This window comes from Rhinopithecus bieti, unplaced genomic scaffold (assembly GCF_001698545.2).
Source record: "Rhinopithecus bieti isolate Rb0 unplaced genomic scaffold, ASM169854v2 scaffold_3040, whole genome shotgun sequence".
Classification (NCBI taxonomy): domain Eukaryota; kingdom Metazoa; phylum Chordata; class Mammalia; order Primates; family Cercopithecidae; genus Rhinopithecus; species Rhinopithecus bieti.
This window is the reverse complement of record NW_016804657.1, coordinates 9,978,067-9,984,505: the sequence shown is the minus strand read 5'-3', so window position 1 is coordinate 9,984,505 and position 6,439 is coordinate 9,978,067. Positions and strand designations below refer to the sequence as shown.

General features: G+C 45.1%; 1 pseudogene; it reads right to left on the bottom strand.

Annotated features, from left to right (window-relative positions):
• Positions 1-4,328: 4,328 nt before the first annotated feature.
• Positions 4,329-6,439, bottom strand: part of LOC108528163 (3 beta-hydroxysteroid dehydrogenase/Delta 5-->4-isomerase type 1-like) — a 12,342-nt pseudogene continuing 10,231 nt past the window's right edge.

Genomic DNA, 6,439 nt, shown 5'->3' with positions numbered 1-6,439 from the left:
AGAGGCTGTAAGAGAGATGCTTTGGATGGTGAATAAGGAGCTGGGAAGGATGTGCTGACAGGAGATCTGGGGACCCTCTAAGCAGAAGGAATGCCGTGCACCGGCCTGGGTGGATGTAAAACCATGTTGCATGCAGGAAGCACTGAGTTTGGAAAATTGCTGAGGCACAAAGTAGGAGAATCTGGGGATAGGGCAGGGATTGGTGAGAATTAGTCTGGAGTGTCAGGCAGGGCCCAGGGTTTCAGAGGCCCTCTATGTTATGCTAAGGCGCTCAGGCTCATCCTGACAGTCCTGGGCTCCACCCAGTGGCTGGTTTTAAGGAAAGGCGTGACATGGTGAGACTAGTTTGGAGAGCACTCTGGCAACACTGCTGAGGATAGGTTTCATGGGTGACTCTCCAAGACAAGGAGGCCTGTGGGGGGTAAAAGTCGGAATGATGTTACCAGGGAGGAAGAGGACACATGCAAGAGGAGTTGTTGAGGTAAAATTGGTAGCCCTGAATGATAGGTAGTAGGAGTCTGGGCTGCCATCCAGGTTCCTGGCTTGAGAAAGTGCATGCATAAGACTTTTGTGCCCACACCCAGTCTTGTCTAAATTAGCGGCCATTCTGCCCCGGGCCTGCCTCGGTTGCTCCTGTATTCCGTTTTGTTACCAACACATAAATCAGGCCTTCATTTCTTACCTAGATTCTTGAAGTTTCCTGTTCATCTCTTTCAGTCCATCCTACAAAATACTGCCATCGTAATCTTTCAGGGACGGCTGAACAATTCCCATTGCATAGTGAACGATGTCCCAGCTTTTAGCATCACCATCAATATTCATAGCTAGAGGAGACTTTCTTTTCTATAGAGTCCAGTTTTTGAGAGAACATGAGGCATGTTATATGTGAAGTAATTGAATGTCAAGTCGTCTCTAAGGGGGGTCCCAGAACTCCTACTTGGAGGGTGATGAAGGAAGGAGGCGGGGTTTCTCCAGGGGTGATCATGGTCTGTGCCCATCATTTTTTTCCAGGTGCATATTCCAGTTCTCCCCTGGCCTTGTGCTCTCTAGTCTGGTCTCATTGTTGTCTAAAAGTGACCGTTTTCCACCTGGGTCTTTGCAGACTGCATTGCTTCTGCCTGGAATACTTTCACTCAATTCCTGTTTGTTGAAATCCTACCCATCTTTTGATATCCAGCCGAAATGCAAGGACCCCATGAATCCCCTATGGGAATGGATCCTCTGGAAGCACTATCCTCTGTTACGACACTCTGCACATTTACTGTGCACAGCACCCAACATGTCTCGTATTTTATCTCCCTCACTGGACTGCTAGACTGGGAGCAGAAGTGGAAAATCGGAGGCCTTAAGCCTGGGGCCAACCTTTGTATGTGTTTTGTTAATTTGCATATTTTTCCCCCACAGAATTTAATTTTTTAAAAAAAACATGACCTGTGTTAAACATACAGAAAAGCTGAGAATATTATATAATAATATAGATTTGGGACTTATCACCAAGATTGAATAGATTTGCTGCTGACACCTCGCCACTCACTTTTTAAGATACAAAATATTACACATACAGTTTGAACACCAGCCCACATATCCCTTTCCTGGAACTGGTCTTCACACTACTTTTTCAAATTTAGAGTTAGTCAATAATATTTAGAAATGAAAAGATTTCACATAAGAGTTGCCCTTCGGCCACTTTTCTGCAAGATCTCTCTGGGCCATTGTGGGCTCCCCACCCCATCCCTGGCCTGGGAGCCTGCCTGTTGGGTCCATGGCTGAGTCTGGCACCTGAGCTCCTCATCTGCCCGCTTTACACATTTTCCAGAAGGCGGGTGGGCATCCTCATGTCCCTCGTCCTCCTCTTCACCACTGCCTGAGCTGTGCCCCCTGCCTGGGACTAGGAATCCAAGGCCTCCTTCAAGCCCCACTGGCTCCTGTGGCTTTTCCCAGTGGCTTCAGCTCAGCTCCATTCTCTGTACTCATACACACCTAGCCCTTAAGCCAGTGGTTGAGCACCTGCCTGTGTTTTCATTCATTCTTTTGCCAGGTACCCTGCAGAGCCACTCAGGTGGAGAAAAGACAACGAAAAGTCCCTGCTGGGTCAGGTTTTCTTCCTTGTTCTTCCCTCCGAGACTTTGCTGCCCTGTGTGGTGAGTCTCACGAGATGCAGCGGAGCTTGGTGCAGGAGCTCTGTTGGCCTCACACCCTCAGGTACAAGAGGGGATGGCACATTTTGTTGGTCACAACACAATATGACCTTTTTGCTTGTTCAGTTGAGAATCCTGGCCCATCTGATTCCCTCGTCTCTTTCTTTGAGCAACCCTCGCTGCCCATTGAAAATACGTCCTTTTCTTTACCTTGCCTGTGAAAATTGCCCTGGTGGTTTTATAGGTGTGGGGTTTCGCTAGGCTGAAAAACCAGGGGGAAGGGCTCTTTCCTCAGATTCCACCACTCTCCTTTTTTTCCCACTCTATTTGGCATTAACATATGGATGGTGTGGATGCCTTTCAAGAGCTGGACAGATGCTGGCTCTTGCATTTTGTGCAGCGGCTGGGGAAGGATGGGTGTTCCATTTTCCATGTTACCCCACTGCCTGAGGCCACTCCCCCCAGTGCTAGTGCTGATCATCTGTCTCTTGTGGCTTTGATGGTGGTGGAAACCTGCTCATCTGGGGCAGAATATGGTTTCCCTTTCTCTACAGATGAACACTGAAACTAATTCCTTTGTGGTAATCAAATTCAACTGATTAATGATCTGTAAATTTCCTGTGTAAGAAACAAGTCATCTTGACGTTGGGTATTACTCTAATCATGCTGTGATACACGCAGGTCGAGAGGGAGACAGCTTCCCTCCCCACACTGTGGACCCACAGCAACCTCCTCACCTGCTTCAGTTCAACTCTGTCCCTGATGCCCCTGACAGTGTTTCTTTTGACTGTGTTTTTGTTGGTTGCTTAATAACTATGTTATTGAAATTCTCAAACTTGTCTTGATTGGCCTCCTCTCTTCAGGGAAATTGAGACAAATGAGAGGACCAGTGATTAAAGGGGATATAGAGAGAAGAAAGTGGCTAAGGAGACAGAAGAATGAAGGAAGAACAGACGTAATTTAAAATGAAAAAGAGAAAAGAGAGAGAGAGAGACCATTAAATTTGGAGATGTGGGGTAGAGACTTCTGCTTCAGGGCTGAATAGAAGGTATATTTTGGGGAAGTTCACACTTGTTTTCTTTACTTGCCCAGGACAACATGGTGTGGCTTCATTGTATGATTTGAAAGGGTGAAATGCAGGGTTATGAATAATCAGAATGATCAACACACACATAGCCAGGTGTGTTCTACAGCCCTTCAAGGAAATTGGCACTGAAGGTGGAGGCTGGATGCACTTTTGCTTCTCTCTCCCGTGCTCAGGGACATTTGCTAAGGCATGCAAACCCTTCCAGATGCTCCTCAAGGATTCTTCTGGGTTCTAGAGAGTCCCCTGCAAGGGACTGGGCAAGAAGGAGGTAACACAAGGTAGCCGGGGCTCTCCCATAAATCGGCAGCCCATGCTTCAGTGATTCGCTGTACCACTGACAAGAATTCAGGCTGTGTAATTGGGTGGAAAGATAAGGACTTTCAAGGCCAACTCCCTCATAGCAGGCCTAGTCGCTAATCAGTGTGACTGTGCACAAGTTTCCTTGCTGATAAAATGGAAATAGTCACTCTACCTCACAGGTTTCTGACGAGTATTAAATGAGATAATATATGTCATATGTAGGTCATGTTGTACATGTGTGAAACATAGTAGAGCTTATTCGTTCAGTCTTCATCCACCCTTCCTGACCCTCACGCTACTCTGCCCACCCCCTAACTGTTGTTTCATCCAACTCTTCTCAATGAGAGATGGTGATACCTGGAAATGTAAGAGAAAGGAGAAAAGTATGTATTAACAGTAACCACACCTTTCTCTACTTTAAGCATTAAATCATTTATTACTCTTTTCATTGAACTCTGTGAAGAAAAGGAAATTTAAAAGAAAAGAAATCCCTTCTCATTTAAGAGGGGAATGGAGCTATGGTAGTCAAAAGAGACCCTCAAGTTAAAAGAGATCCCAAATTGTTCAGAAGCAGCCCATGAGATTTGGTCCTCTGGTATACGATTAGGACAGAAAGCTTTTGGTTGGGCCAGTGACTGCACAGGTTTTGATGACACAAGGAAGACAATAAGTTGGGCATTGTGTGAAAGGGAGGCAGCAGGACCCAGTCTTGTGCACTTGTCACCTTCTGTATGAAGCCAGGAGGGTGGAGCTTGATAACGTCTCCTAGTAATACCCACATGCACATATTTGTCATCCTTAAATCACTGAGTCTTGGACTTCAGGTTCTCCTTGTGCCAGTCTGCAAGGGAACCAACCCATCCCATGGTTTTCTGCTGGGCTTTTTCCCAGCTGTAAAGTGGCTTATATGCCAGATCTCATTGAGCCTTCTTGTAAGAGAAGGTGACCATGCTGTTGGACAATGTAACTGTGTGGCTGTTGAAGGGCGGTTGATAAGTTTAAACTGGCCTGAGAAGGAAGCTCACTATTTCCAACAGGAAGCCAATCCAGCATACCAGGGATAAAGGAAGGCTCCATCTGGAATCAAGGCAGAGGCTGACTTCTTTGCTTAAGGTATAATTAGGGATATCATAGCTTTAGTGAGGCCTGTCATCTAGGATGTAATAGAACTGTCCTCGGACGCTTAGGGCCTTCTTGGGGCCCCACAGGACCCTCAAGGCCAGAATGTGGGCCCAGCCCACATAGACTGGGTTGGTTGTGGAGAACTTTCCAATAGTTGATAGGATTGCATTGTTTTTCAGGGCCTTATTTACATTGGCAGTAAGAAATGGGCTTCCTTCCCCATAGATATGCATTGATCTTAAGGCACAAGGGTACAAGGTGCCAGCATTTTTCAGAGTCCTCACATTAGCCGCCAGCACAGCTTTCTCAGCAAGTTTTTTGCTGTATGGATATGGAGTAGGCCATATGTTTTCCAGAGGCTTTTGTTCATGTCAATTCTGGACAATCTTTTTGTAGCAGTTGGGCCAGGCTACCTGTATGTTGCTAGTGTGGATGAAGACTAGCACACTAGCTTGGACACAGGCCTCCAACAGCTGTTGGGTACTTGTCCATGAAGAGCATGCTGTCAATATCAAGAAATATCCCTAAGGGGGGCTAACCACGTTAACAGATCCGTGTGTCTCACTCCCCACTCCCAAGTTCAGTGGTTGTAATAGACTCGAGGTGCATTCTTCAGTGGATCTGACTGAGACTGGGTCATGCTACAGCCACAAGAAAAACACAAAAATGAAAAGAAACTAACATTTGGGTTTTGGAGAGCAAGAATTTCTAGACTTTGGGGATTCATGGACATATGTGTGTGTGTGCTTGTGTGTGTCTGTACCATAATTTTGGAAAAGGAACTATATAAAGGGACCTATATAGAGTTATCACTTTATATTTTGCCAAGAAAAGATATTGAAAAATAATAATTTGTCATCAATACCTTTGAAAATAGATCATTTAAAATCTAAAAAATCAGGAGGCTATACTATGAGAATGCAGACAGTCCCAGTCCTTAGGCACAAAGAGGCAGTGGAAGAATTCACATCACACACACACACACATTCACAGTTGTATATAGGCAATATACCTCTTAAATATACATGAAATTCCTGATATTTATTACCTTTTGTTGAGGACTAATAAAACTTTGTCACAAGGACCGTCCCTGGAGTCACTGAGCAAACAGTGAGTTATGGGAACATGCTGGAAACCCACACTCTTTTCCTGATTGTGCGTTCCCTGGGAAAGATGCTTCCAATTCTGGCTGTGATTCTGTTTACCTGGTAATGCATAGTGGGGGTGATAAACTTTCCTTTAAACCCTGCACTGGCATTTCCTGTGGAGTCTGGTGGAGGACTGGGGAGAGAGTGTGCCCTCTGCTTGTAACATCTGCACTGGGAGGACCTGGCAGCCTCCACTGAGCTGTGTGGAAGTGAAACTCATGGAGGTATCTGGAGTGCCTTCCCTTGAAGAAGGAAGAAATTTCCTAGGCAAAAGATTATTATTATTATTATTATTATTTTAATTCTTGGCCCTTTCTCTGTGGAATTTGGGTTTCTGGAGAGACAGCCTTATGTTCTCAAAAATTAATCTGGTGGCAGAGAAAATTTATAGTTAGTTTACCTTCAAGGGGAAATTGACCAACATTGTGAAGTATTTTCTAAGCCTGGGAGTGATAATGATTTGAGGAAACAGATGCCTCTAACTCTTACTTGTCATTTCACATCCCCTGTTGTTAGGAGCTGTGGAGAGTAAGAATTAAAATGAAAAACTGGTTACTCTTAGCACCCTCCTTGTACTGTAGGGGTACTTAGAGGTATGGCTAACCAGAAACTGGAAAGGTTTTTTTTTTTCTTTTCTTTTCTTT